This window comes from Pteropus medius, unplaced genomic scaffold (genome assembly GCF_902729225.1).
Source record: "Pteropus medius unplaced genomic scaffold, Ma_sr-lr_union100, whole genome shotgun sequence".
Taxonomy (NCBI): domain Eukaryota; kingdom Metazoa; phylum Chordata; class Mammalia; order Chiroptera; family Pteropodidae; genus Pteropus; species Pteropus medius.
Genome location: NW_024350325.1, coordinates 4,986,511 through 5,001,558, shown reverse-complemented (window position 1 = coordinate 5,001,558; position 15,048 = coordinate 4,986,511). Strand labels below are relative to the sequence as shown.

Here is a 15,048-nt window from a genome sequence, read left to right as displayed (position 1 = left end):
CTCTAGGCTATGAGAACTTTTAAGTAATTTTTTTGAGTTCATGCAGATCGTTAGAGAAAAAAAATAAAAATTAGGCCTTTCTAGATTTTTAATAATGTTCCATAAATCAGTCTGGTTTTATTTTCCCACTCAAAATAAGTTGCTCTAAAACAAGCCTATCACTTCAATTTCAATAAAATCAGGCTTCCCATAATCTGACAATGTATGAAAATGAAAGAGTAATCATTACCCTTAACACATGATTTGATCATGTGCACGCACTGGCTTCATGTGCAGCCTACTGCCACCCTAATGAAACATTATCCTGTATTGATTTCACTATGATAAGCTGCTCACTGTTCTTCTGAAATCCCTACAATGTACTTTCTCCCACTCGGTTCTCTATACCACAACCAGAGACTATTTCATATGGAAATCTGCTCAGGTCGCCACCATCATTTTTCTTACTCCTCCATCTTTTTCTTAAAACCTTTCAATGATTATCATTCATAGGGAAAGACAAAGCTCCTTGGATGGCTTATGAAGCCCATACCTCACCACCTATTAGAGGGTTTCTTAACCTCAGCACTATTCACACATTGGACTGGATCATTCTTTGGCGTGGTGGTCATTGACACTGTAGGATATTTAGCACAATTCCTGGCACCTATCCACTAGCTAATATTTGCCCAGCTATGACAACCAAAAATGTCTCCAGACATTACCAAATGTTCCATAGCAGGCAAAACTGCCCCAGCTCAGAACAATTGACCTAGGTAATATTGTAGAGCGATTACTCAGAAGGGTCCTGAAGTTCAAATACCAAAATTTAAATTTTCACTCCCTCCAACCAACTGCTGCTCTTCTTATTCTGAGTTATAGTTCTTGTTTCTCCATCTGGCTGATGTGCCCTGTCTTCTTATGTTTTCCTATTTAACGTTTACTCACTCTTCAGATTTGAATTTAAGTATCACTTATTCAGGGGATCTCTATCTGACCTACTTGTTCTCTCGAATTGCTCTCACAGGTAAATGGAAGATAGCAAGAACCTTTCCTTTATAACAGTCATCACATTTGCAAATCTATGTTTGTTTATGTGATAGTTTTATAAATGACTGTCTTCCTAAAGGTTAGTTCTTTGTTTTTGATTTCTCCTCCCTCTTTCATAATTTCCAGTGTCTATCAAAGTTACTAGCATATAGTAGGTGCTCTATAAAATATGTTGGAGAAATTAAGAAATATAATTTAATTTTCTCTAAGAGATAGATACTATTATTGACTTCATTTTAAAGCTGAAGGAATAAAGTTATGAAATCTTGTCAAAATTCACATCTTAAATGTGTCAGAGAAAGAAATAAAGTCATTTAATTCCAGACCCAACACTCTTAGTCTTTGCATTCTTGGAGAATCATTTGGAAAACCACTTTTAGAAAATTACTTCTGATATATTTATTCTCTTTATTTTCTGTTAGAATATATTTCTGAGAACATGATAAGGACTAAGTATGTGATGACTGGTACAATTAATAATTAAGCTGAGAACTATCCTGATATGGAAGAGAGCTGAGCACATAAAGTTATGAATAAAAAGTGCCAAAGATAAAATCAACCTTTTTGAAAAAGCTCAAAAGAAAGTCATTTGGACCAGAGTGGTGTAAAACAATTGGCTTGTCATAGCCCTCTATTGATAGAAAAATAGCCGGTCCTCAAGTGCATTCAGATAGCTGCACTGAAAAATAATAAGTGTTCTTAACAATTCCACTCACTTATATTAGAATTTTAATAATCTAAGTGCAAGTAAAATGATCACCAGTGCAGTAATAGAAATATTCCAAAGTTGACTTATGGAGTACCTGCAGGAAAAACCTTTCATTTCTTTGAATCCTTTGGAAAACAATATTATACTCAGGCAAAGAGATGTGTATACATTTCAATTAATTTTTTTTCTAACCCTTATTTAATAAAAACATATATATCCTATTTTAATATTCTCATTACTTTTAAGAATGCAATAAGCCTTTTATAATGTGTTTTTTCAAACATGTAACAGACTAAAGCATCAAAAATGAATATTATTTTCCAAAATAATTAAATAATTCAAAATGTAGACTATCTGTGACATGTAGAATGTCATTATACTCATTTAGTGTCCTTGGCACCACAGAATAGAAAATAATTGGGAGTGCTAAAAAATACAATGTTATCCAGTATTGTCATATGTTCAGAAATCAAACTTTTAGCACTATATTATTATAATATATAATTATATACCTTATTTTATAATAAATGTTACTATATTATTAAAGATGTTAATTATAACCCAGAAGATGTATGCTATATTTCTCCCAGCAGGCATTCATATCAGTCCAATCTAATTTTAACTATATAGTAAAATCTTTAATTATTTTAATGGCATAGACAAGAAGGACCTAATTTCTGGGTTGAGTATATCAATAGAGTGTATGCTTCCCATACAAATTCCCTCAAAGGAAGATCTCTTTTGCTAATAAATTATTCAACATATCCTATAATTATTACCAACTCACTTGAAAAGTAATTGACCATAAATTTTATATCAGCTACATAAATTTGAAAACCAATGTAATATTTACTAAATATTATGAATAAGCTATTAAATAAAAAGAAATAACCCTCAGTGCCCATATAACTAGTGAATTCAATAAATTGCTCAACGTATTAATTTAAATATCAAATAACGATCTGTCAATAATTGCTGTTTTGATGGTTCTAAATAAATGAATAATTTTACTTCATAGGCAAATAAATTTAAAGTGTTCAAACAAATATCATTCACATATCAAAATAACCACTCTGAATAAATACATCACCATCTGAAATAATCAGAAATGTCCATAAACTTCCAAGTATAAGCTAAATCTACAGTTTTGGTTATTTATTTACCTATCTGTGATGCAGTAAAAAGAAACATATTGATAATTTTTACTTGTTTTGACATAGCAATTTATTTGCATTAAGAATGGATAAATAAGAGAAAATGTGTATAATCTTGCAGAAATTTATACTAATTTGGAAATAGAGTCGATTTGTAAATCATAGTAATTATGTTCTACAAAGTCACTGTGAACAATTTACAATTAGTAAATACAACTAATTTACAATTAGGAAATACAAAACCATTGTTCCTAAGGAGAAATTTGGGTTAAGTTCCTGCAAGCTTCTGATCAGAATATTTTTTGTTGGTCTCTCAATGTAAATCCTGCTTTATGTGTTTCTCTTTTTAAGACGCCTTATCTAATAGTTTTGATTCATTAACATTGAATTCATAACCAACAGCACTATAACTCATACCTGAACAAAACTTAGATCTAACACACACATATTTTACCTGTAAGGCACATCACTGCTTTCTTGAGTTTAGGAACACTTGATAACACTTTAGCGCTAACAAAATAAACAAACAAACAAAACAAAAACAGGCTCACAGATACAAACAAGTGATTGCCAGATGAAAGGGAGGTTGAGGGCTAGGTGAAAAACGTGAAGGCATTAAGAAGTACATATTGGTAGTTACAAAATAGCCATGGGGATGTGAACTACAGCATAGGGAATATAGTCAATGATATTGTAATAACTATATATAGTGCCAGGTGGGTACTAGACTAACTGGGTGATCAATGTGTAAATTACATAAATGTCTAACCACTCGAAACTAATAAAAAATAATATTGAATGTCAACTCTAGTTGAAAAATAAAAATTAATAATAAAAAAAAAAGCCCAGTATAATTACCAACAGAAAACGCAAACATGCAAAAAACCTGGCACTAAATAGACTGCAAAAAGGACACTTATTTACAGTGTGAAAGCTGAAACATGAACGCCAAGTCCCCCCTGTTCCACCTCAGCTTGGAATGTGTACACGAGGTGACTAAAGTTCTTCACCACTCTACATATGCCTGTGACTACAAACACTCTGAGAATATTGATTTGGGAGTTACAAATTATTTTTGCAAATAGGCAAAGTCATAAATATGAAATCTACCAAGGAATGTAGATAGATTGTTCATTATGTAAGAGTGAAAAAATATTTGATTATTTTTCATGTTAATTACCCTATGCTTTCTTGTAGGACCTAAAATGATTCAGGCTGAGTTAAGGGAAGTGATCTTTTGCAATATATTAAAGCAGTGTGAAAACAAGATTCAAGGAGGATCATCTGTATACTGGATAAACCTTGAATTTACATATTTCAATAATTTTTAACAAAAATAATGATTTTAATTTAAAATAAATATTCATTTAGAATGTAAAGTTCTTGAGAAGAATTATTGCATGTTCTACTTTTAATAAACCCAATTAATAACTTCTGTGCAAGTGCTATAATTATAATCCTAAAGTATGGTAAACTGTGGTAGTAACTGTGCTGTAAACACCGAGATATTGTAGAAATTAAGTAGGCTTGTAAAACCTCTTCAGGTATGATTCATCTTTTTCTGGAAACCCACCATTCCTTTGCCCATTCTACAATTAAAATATTTTCTTAAATTTTTATCTACCTACACTTGTTATGACCATATTTATAATATAGAAATACATCAAGCTTAGGTTTTATTCACTGTAAATTTTAATTTTCAAAAGTTTTTCTCTCTTGTTCTCAAAGGATCACTTCTGTTACTTTCCACTTTTATATACTTGGCCCAAAAGTATTTGCAAAGCTTTTCCCATCAAACCACATTTCTCAAATAATGAAAAATTTGCCTTCCCAGTTTTTAAAATTTAGTGTTTTCAGTATATGATCATAGATGGTATAGTAATTTTTAATGGTTTCAACTATAAGCAAATACATTGACCTCTATTTGGTTTGTGAAGATTTATTTATTGTGGATATAATGTCCATTAAGCTTTTGAAATACTAGAAAAAAATTATGAATCTCCTTTTACTAATACTTTAATTTAATAAAGCTGTTTGTGATTTTAATTGGATTAAAAGCCAAACAGAGAAATTTGCTCAATCATCACTCCTCGCAGAGATCTATAATATCATTGTCTCTGAGCTGTAGACACTTTATAGAATTTATACAGTTAGTGAGTTGATTAACTCAAGACCTGATATTCACATATTCACTTTATAATTATTCTTTCAAATCTAGGCTACACATAGAATGACTCAAACTTGTTTCATGATAATTGTTCCATAGATAGGTTGAGCTATCACTAAATTATTAAAAAAAAATCAATGATAATGTATCAGAATGTGGCAACACATATTTCTCCATAATAAAAGGATCTTCTTCTCTTATACTGATCTCACAGGACATAGTATAATTTCTACAGAACTAGGAGAAGGAATATATCAATATTTAAATATTATTCCTATACGAATAAAAATATTCTTATACAAATATGTCTCTATGTATGCCTATGTGTATTATGGTTTAAAAATTAACATTTTTCTTATAATCCTGCAATAAAATTTATATTTATTTTAAATAAAAAGATGATAGCATCAATGCTAAATTATAATCTAAAAAAATTTAGCAAAGGTCTCATTCTAAACCACAAAAGAAGCTAATTTTTTTATGGTTTTCAAGAACTGCAAGATCCTGTTTGAATTAACTGATCATGAACTGATAATCAATGTCTTTACAAAACAATGTAGTTTTTACTTTTTATAGGTTTTACTAATTCTGAATAATATTTAAGCAAAGTGCTCAGTTAAAATAAATAACAATCTGGGTCACTGAGCATTACAGAAGTAATTTAGAATGAATTAAAATCTATAATAATATTCACACCTGCTCCTATACATATTAAAATATGTTACAATGGTTTATGAAGCACTCTGTCTTACAGAAATAGTTCTATTTCACTAAGATAATAACTTAAAATTATATCTATTTTCAAATTACATTTTTATGTGTAAGATAATTAAGAATAAAAAAATTTCCCCTACATCTGCTATTGCCCTCATAAACCAAAGTTCTTTAATTTTATTATAACATTATACATATGAGATAATCTCATTAAAAACATCACTAATTTCCTACCATCAAATCTGAAATAGATATTAGGCAAGAAAATATATACAACGTGAAAACAATGAATTCATTACATGAACAAATGATTCTACAAAAACAATATTTTCAGTTACACAGATGTTAATGAAAACATTTGATGAAAATACATAAATGAAGAGAATACGCTGTTCATATTATATTTTAACAGAAGTAAAAACTTTCTGTAAAAATAAATTTTAAAATTACTTTTCCATCTGTGGTAGTATTCGTTGCTCAATTTTGAGTAAGCCCTTGTGTGGTTGGAAAATTTACAGATGACATAAAAAATCCCTTAATGAACAGAATAGAAATCTTCACAGGGATGAAGGGTATCTGCTACTGGGAAGAGTTACTTGCAACAATATAATTTAACATACTCTAAAGAAATCTATTTTGCACTTAAAACTGAAATATTAAAGACACTTTATAAAATACATGGGTTATACAATCAAATTGTTTACACTTTGGATTATAAAAATACCTAATCTACCCCCTGCACATGTAAATATCCAAACTTCTAAATTATTTTTCAGGTCTTACAAACTTACTATTGATGAATAAGAAGATGCTTTTTTTTGGGGGGGGGAACATCTGTATGCTTATAAATCTATAGGCACACAGACATGCATAAATACACATATAAACTCATTTATTCACATAGAAATGATAGAAATTAGTCCTTAAACCCATTTTTTAAAATACCAGAAGTTCATTTTGCAGTAATAGTCAACATAATTCTCTTTTAATGTTAGGCACATATTTACTGTATAGGAAGCTCTATAAATTAATTTCAAGACTAGAAAAGATAAATCATACTGGTAACCCTTCACACAAAATTAAAATATATCTGTCAATTTGAAAGAAAAAATATGTTTCTAAATTATACATCACAGACATTCTCCTCCAAAGAACTTTGAAACTATATTCAGAAGCTAAAATACTTAAATTTACTGTTATATTTTGATTCATACTGAAAAATCAATTACTTGCCCTTGACAAAACCTTTTATTATATCCAAATAAATTTAGGCACTGAAGAGATTGAAAATTTTAAGTCACAGACAGCTTTAATCTTATAAGTGTACCATTTCAAAATGTGTGAAATAAATTTTAAAAGGTTAAATCTACTATAATTAAAGTTATTCTTTGGATCTCTTTAGAGTGGAAGCCACCAAAAATCTGTTGAATGCCAGAAAAGTTAAGTATTCATTATTTCTTCACCAATCTGACATCATAATGTGTACTTATTCAGTGAATTATGCAGTTGTTCTAGAAATGTAATATTTCAAATCATACGAAACATCATGGTAGAGCTCTATATCTTATATAATAAACTGAAGAAATTTATACTTAATTTTGTGGCATGAAAGAAGAAAAATAATATTTTAATATAATGCTAATAAAAATAGTTTGATTTTCTTTTTATTCCATGTATATATCAGTGTCTAAGTATTATTCCCTTATATAAATGTCATGTTTTCTACTTTAAGAATTGTGAGATTAGTGCCATAGTGCAGTTAAAATAACTGACAATTACAAAAGTAGTAAAACAAACATAAAGTAAAAAGTATTAGCAATAATTATTAAATAATTTTTAAGAAGAAATTCCCTTCTGTTGTTATTTAAACAACTGATATCTCTATGAATGATTCATTTTAATGATAGCAACTGTCATTAAAACAAAAGGAAATACAGTTAGTTGAAAATGTATTGATTAAATTTTCCTTGATTGTTCATAATAAAGCTAATATTTAACTTATTTCATATCTTCTTTGGTTGATTTCTATTTACAAGAAAACTGTGCTAGAAATTGTTGGAACTACAATAAAATCAAAATCCCTACCCCACCTGTCTATGATCTTATAATTAGAGACTTATAGCCATAGTATAACATAATCAGAAATAATGCCAATTTAAGGCAGCATATGACAAATTTGACAAATTCCATGTAGGTGATGCATATACAACAAATATGCAGTATTAGATATATATGTATATGTGTGTATGTATAATTTATTAAAATAATAAAAAGCTTTTAAAAATCTCTTAAATGAACCAATAATTAAAACAAAGCTCACAGGTACCAAATCCTGGTCCCTTTTGAGAGAAGGAACTTCTACTTATCTATGGCTAATCAGACATGAATAAGAATAATATGCTTCCATTAATAGAGTATTTTCAGTATTCTAAACCTTGAAGCAATAGCATTATGAACCCTAACACATCGATTCTTACAACTTGGCGAAGCAGTGATTAATATCTCCACTTTCAGATGACAGGATGGAGTTGTGACAGTTAAGTTACTTGCCAGAGTCTGATATAGTTAAATGGCCAAGCAAGGAGTAAAATCCAGTCTTGTGTGACTCCTACAATCATAGTTTTTCATTGTGCCTCACTGGCTTGAAGAATCAGTCCTCAAACTACGTACTTCCAAGGAGGCAGAAACTCATCTATTCTTCAATGAACTTTTATATTCCCCTAAATAAGCTTTTAAGTATATATATGTAAAAAAAATATGTAATATATATATATAGTATATGTAATTTATATATTACACATAATATATATATATGTAAGCAGATTGATCCTACCTAAGACAGAACACACATATTTTGTTACCTTTAGGAAATCTCTGAAGAACTACTGCTAGTGACAAATATTCTTCCTCCAATTTATGATTTGGCTATATTAGATTTATTCTGCTTTATATATGTCCTTCCTTTTAAGTGTACTTTATTTCTTTTCACTTCTGTAAATAATTTACACTAATAACTGTAAACTTATTATTAATATTTAAATTCACAAAATATCTTTCTATAAAATTACTTACATGAATACCCCTTGATATATTATTTTTGCATGTTGTTAATAAAAAAAAGCCCAAACCTGCTGGCAAAAACCTTTAGAACAAACTTTGAGATACTGAAGTACTTTAGTTTTAAGCATTTGATTTTATGAGCTCATTAACGAATATTAACATTCATCATTGAAATTTACTACCTATGTTTTTATGCTTTTTACCACTGTGGGTTGTTTTACATACTAGTGATTTTTATTACCATATTAGTATTCTAAATTGAGTTTAGGTAGTAGAAATTATACAATTATCTTATTTTTATTAGATATACCTTACGGTAGTTTTACACTATTTTATTCTCCTTTGGAAGTTTATCATCTACTAAACCTGTCTAAAACAATATGTAATAAATGGTTTTGTTTAGCTAAATCTACTCTGGTTTAACAACTGTAAAAATGTTAGGTCAACATTTCCTAAATTTTTAAACATATAAGCAATTTTTTGAACTTCTTTAATTTTCACAACACATTAAAAAATTTAAAAGAAAAGGAAATGTAGAAAATATATAATGAAATATCATACCTCTTCTTCAGCTATTGGAATATGTCCAGCTAATGAGGTTCCAAATCGTCATGAATTTAGTGTCATTCCTTTACTATGAAACTTATAGCTCTTAATATATGGTTAACCCTTTTATCTATTTTACTTTTTTTCTTGGAGTTTTTTAGATTTCAAGAAACTCAACTTTGTTCATAAAAGAAGGTTAGGAGATGAGTTGAAGATAGTTGTTTTAAGTATACGTGAATAAAAACAATTGATATGGAACCTGATGAAAATGAAGGGCAGACACCACTAAATGTTGCTGAGCCTATGAAACAACAGAATCTCTCATCCAGTGCTGGTGGGAATACAATATGGTACAGTCATTTTGGAAGATAGTTTGTAGGTTTCTTACAAAACTGAACATACTTTTACTATGCGATCCAGCAATCGTGGTCTTTGGTATTTACCCAAAGGAATTGAGAATTTATATTCACACAAAAACCTGCATGTGGATGTTTATAGCAACTTTAATTATAATTGCGAAAACTTAGAAGCAACCAAGATGCCTTTCGGTATGTGTAGGTAAGTAAATAGTGGACTATCCAGAAAATGAATTATATTCAGTGCTAAAAAGAACATCAAGCCATAAAAAGACATAGAAGAATCTTAAATGCATATTACCGGTAAAAAAGCTAATATAAAAAGGCTACATACTATATTTAGTAGCATTGCAACTATATGACATCTAGAAAAGACCTCATGATCCACTAAGGTGTAATCAATTTGGTCAGTAATGCACAATATAAGTTTCACAATGATTAGTTTTGTGATTTTTGTGACAGTGCTAGACTAAAAGAAAAATATTTGTTTTTAATCTTACAATAAATGTGACCCAACATTTTATGTTATTGAATTTTTTTAGACCCTGCAATCACATTATGACTGAGTTTATTGTGTTTTATATTATAAATATATGTAATAATTATAGTAGAATACACAAAAATTTTTTAGTACTGAATGCCTCTGGCAAAACAGGAGAAATTTTTTCATAATATATTATTTAATTTTTGAATTTTACACAGGGACAATTTATTACTGTTCAGTAATAAAATTAAAATATCAATTAAAAAATATAAATGGTTGGTCAATAAGAAGTTTCACTTTTGATCACGAGATAATAACCGATTCTGGACTAGCCCTGCCACCATAAACAACTAAAAAACTACACTAAAAATATGAAACAACTATTTTTAAACATTCAACAATGGGCAGTTAAGGACTGTTTGTCTCTAGGTGAGACAGGAAACAATGTGAGACCACAACTGTCTGATTTCTTCCAGGAAACACCTTGGTACCACACCACAGGAAGGAGAACCTAGACAGTTTTATTCTGAAATGACAATCTTTTGCTTACACTTTATAAATATTTTGTTTTATTTATATGTTTAAAGAGCTAGAAATCACTAGTTAAAACATGGAAGCATAAAAACCACTTTAGTCACTAAAACAGAGGCTAGCAATTTATAGGGGAGTTACTATCACCTTGTTCTTTGAGATTTAGCTGGCTTCATGGCCATCTAACTAAAGAATACATAATCCTATACATCATTATATTTCCTATCTAGTTTAGCATTTTTCTCCACATTTTTCATTTTTAACCATTATTATTGATAGTTGAATTCAAGTAGTCCCTCCATTTTGCACTTCCGACTTCTCCTTGGTGTCATCTCTTGTGTGTGAACTCCTGTGAGGACACAGTGAATAAGGTTTTCAATTTAACAGATACTTATACCCAAAAGATAACCTGTATTTTTTTTTTTCCTCAGTCTTTCTGGGTACAAGGCAATCAACACCTTCCTTCCTTTCACAGCAGGCACGTGAACTTAAGCTATTTTTAAAAAGTAATTTATATTTTGAATGGAACTGTTTTTTCAGATGTATAATAAAACCAATTTGTCAGTTAATAAATAATATTTTCCAAAAACTAGGTAAGTTAGCATCCCTTTTATCCTCAAAACTGTCCTGATTTGGTCAACAAATGATTCATTCTCACTACTTATAGGTCACCATTTTAGAGAACAAACTTGTCCTAGACTTCCTCTTGCATTTGAAGTTGTCTGGAACATGGTAGGACTGCAATCAGATATGGAGGTTATTTACTGAACATGGTACTAAAGACCAGCCATTTAGGGTGTCTGGGAGAACACACATGGCACAGAGCCTCCCACAAGCATTGGATCCCTCACCTCTGTACTATTACTCCAGAGGGAAATAAATGATCATCTTATTAAGACACTATCTTTTGGCCTCTTGATGCTAAAGCAGCTTAGTCTGTCCTAAGTAATATAACCATTAAATAATAAAGATCAAGTATTATTTTGAGATACTATAATAGAAGTCACTCATAGGTAACTATGAATTAACTGCACTTCTTATGGAGTGATTAAATTTTAAAGTTATTTATTAAGGTGAAAATCATGCAGAGCCAAAAGTATCAGCATGAATCTCTCATTGAGCCCAACAGATCCAGTTTCTCTTTTCACACTGGAATAGATTGCCACTTCATAGAGCATATGATGAAGCAGTTTCTACCAGTTAGGGGCCATGTTGTATGAAATACATGTTGCACTTACATATCACAATTGGATCAATGACATGTTCATGCTAGGGATGACCCTGAAGAATTGAACCCAAATTTGAGACCAAGTTTACGCTCTCATTTTTAATTCCCCAAGGTGTCTGGTTAGACGATTGAATCATTTGCCCCTATTAGGTTATCCAAATTGTTCTTTCTCTTAGCTTAGCTGTATTACAGTAGAAAACTAGATGAAATATAGAGATTTCTTAAGGGCCCACTTTTACACTGTTAGCTATATTCCACCTCAATTTTCTAAGGTAATTGTAAAAGCTTTCTTATTTTTACCCTAAATAAAAATATAAAACAAATTGTAATCAAGGAATACTAAAATGTGCTCAGAATTGTTGACTTTTTAAAATTTACAATATTTTTTAGCAATGAGGATTATAGTATTGTGGGACAAATTAAAGAGAGCAAAGTATAATACTTTGTGCAACAATATAGATACTAGAATATTAGCTTTTTTGTTTATTTTGTTGTCACCAAAATATGCTGATTAATACTTTGTCAGTTTCTTCCATATTCTAAGGGTTTGAGTTTGAAATGTTGATTTTTTCAAACCATTGCTCTTCTGTTTAGTGACAATTTATTTCAATTATATTTTCCAGGGGCAAAACTCTACTTAGAGATGGTTTAAAACCTAGATTGAGTCCTCAGCTGATGTCATCTTACCCTGGAGAGAATTTTCTTTTGCCAGGGACTGGGGTAACTAATAGTCTCAGACCCATTTTAATAATATATATTTTTCTTAAAAATGGAATGCATCACAAATTCTCATGTCATCACGTGAGGGGCCATTCTAATCTTATCTGTATCATTCCAATTTTAGTATATATATTGCCCAAGACAACATCTTAATACTATTTTTAATGGAGTTTCCACACAACAGTGTGTTATGACAGGTTAAATTCTGGTTTATCCTTTTGGCTAGAAGGCAGTCCTTTGGGTTCCCAAGACTACCTGGATAATTAACCAGGGTCCTCACTCTTAACAGGCTTTGAAAAACAACCCCACCCCATCTCCATGCACATAAGGCTCTTGAATATGCAGCTTAGCTTTTCAGTTGCTTCCTCTAGAGAGGCAAATACCCCAACATGAAAAGATATCTAAATGCTACTTTCTGGCTTCTGGTTCTTTCCAATATCACAACCTAGTTATTTACTACTATCTCATCTGTTCTTTGATGCTCTTAATAAGACATTTTTATCCTGTTTTTAGAATCTAAAGGCTGATGTATTAATATTTGTCCTACGATGTATTTGGAATAAAAATCTGAAATGCTATTCCATATCTCAGTATCATATTTAAAATAAACTGGTTTTAGTTTATTGCTCATGACAAAGACAATTTAAAGTTTTCTCTCAGCTTGACTAAACTTTAAACATGTTTTTTTCCTGACTCCAAACCCCTTTTCTTAGGGCATTTACTTTAGAAAACTTATAAATTATAAATGATTTTTGTCCTTTTGATGTGCAGATCTTCTGGAAGACCTTTGCTACTTTACAACCCAGGAAGGTCTTTCTTAAGGACCTGGTAGCCACCCCCTGTGTAATATAATCCTGAAGAAAGACAGCACCCTTATCTCCCAGTTTCTGTGAGAAGGTAGGAGCCTCATTTCCATAAACACCGATTAGAGAACACATCTGGCCTAATTAAATTTTCTTAATGTCCTTTATAGGATTCCACTAGTTCCTCTTAAAGTATAAAAAACTCTCCCATCTTTTGTTTCAAGAGAGTTGAGTTCAACTTCTTGCCTCTATTTTAATAATCTTGACCCTTATCACAGTAGTCCTGAATAAAGTCTTTCTTACCTGTTTTAACTCCATCCGGTGTAAATTTTTTTTGACATGTAACTCAAAATTAATTTCTAGGGATTTATTCTTTGTTACTCATGGATGCAGTGACATCTTCTAAATTTTTTGTGAACTAGTCATTAAACATTTTTTAATGCAAAGATAAAATACTACAAACCAATGGAACTGCCTAGAAAGTAATTCAGTTTTACAGAACACATCAGTTCTTTTGGACTTATCATTTTATTAAGCATGAAAAAGCATTATAAATTCTTGTAGAATTTTCATTTTATATAAATATTCATTATCAGCAAATTAGATTAAACAAAGCAATTTTATAACAAGTAATGGTTGTTAAAAAATTAGAAAGAGAACAATGACTTGTAAAACTTCAACATTTTAAACTATTATAATGTTCACAGTACCTATGGGTGGACAAATCTGTTTCAGTGGCCACAAAATTATGAACTAGATATAAAACAGTCTCTTCAAAAAATTAAGCAAGATCTTTCTTACTAACAGGATTACAAATATAATTTTTACTGGCATGGCACTTTTACAAATCTAAATTAACTGCTTGTCTCAAAGACTCCATTTGTCCATCGGAATCATCTGAATTTTGGTGAGAGAGAGAGAGAGAGAGAGAGCGCGCGCGCGCGTGTGTGTGTGTGTGTGTGTGTGTAAATGGCAGTAAAGAGTGGGAATAGAAGGTAGGAAAAGGGGAGCAGATTAATTACCTGTATTTTTATTATACACAAAACATATGTACTAGAAAACAATAATATGGTGGAAACAAAGTATTAGAAACTAGAGAAAATACTTGAAATTGGCATTTTATGAGACTTTTAAGGTATAACAAACACATTTGATTGGATCGCACAGCCACACCTGCTTGATCACTGACCTTTGTCTTACATCTAGCTAATTAACTTTATCTACATTTTATATAAATGTAACTGTTTATAAATGTATATGTCTTCTGTGTATCATAATGTTATTTATTATAGTATGGAAATACAGAATATTTTCAGCCTTCCATCTTCTACTTAGAAAATACCAGGTTTTTTAAATTATTATTTTACTTTTTAGCATGATGTTAAGTGCTTCAAAGCAGGTTTTATTTGACTCAGAAATGGAGCTTGGTGACACAGTAGGAAATAAACTGCAAAATGAAGCCTGCTGATCTCATCCTCTTAGTCTCAATCTTTCCCCTAACATTCCTCTTCTCTTCCATCCCTCTATGAGTATAAGCGCTCAGTAGT

The 15,048-nt window shown here is 30.4% G+C and overlaps 1 protein-coding gene and 1 non-coding gene across 2 annotated transcripts in view; both read right to left on the bottom strand.

Annotated features, from left to right (window-relative positions):
• Positions 1 to 15,048, bottom strand: part of SGCZ (sarcoglycan zeta) — a 541,352-nt gene that overhangs the window by 214,589 nt on the left and 311,715 nt on the right. The window lies entirely within an intron of this gene.
• LOC120583923 (U6 spliceosomal RNA) lies at positions 12,742 to 12,846 on the bottom strand. Its single transcript, XR_005647898.1, has one exon. It is a non-coding gene; the product is annotated as a U6 spliceosomal RNA (small nuclear RNA).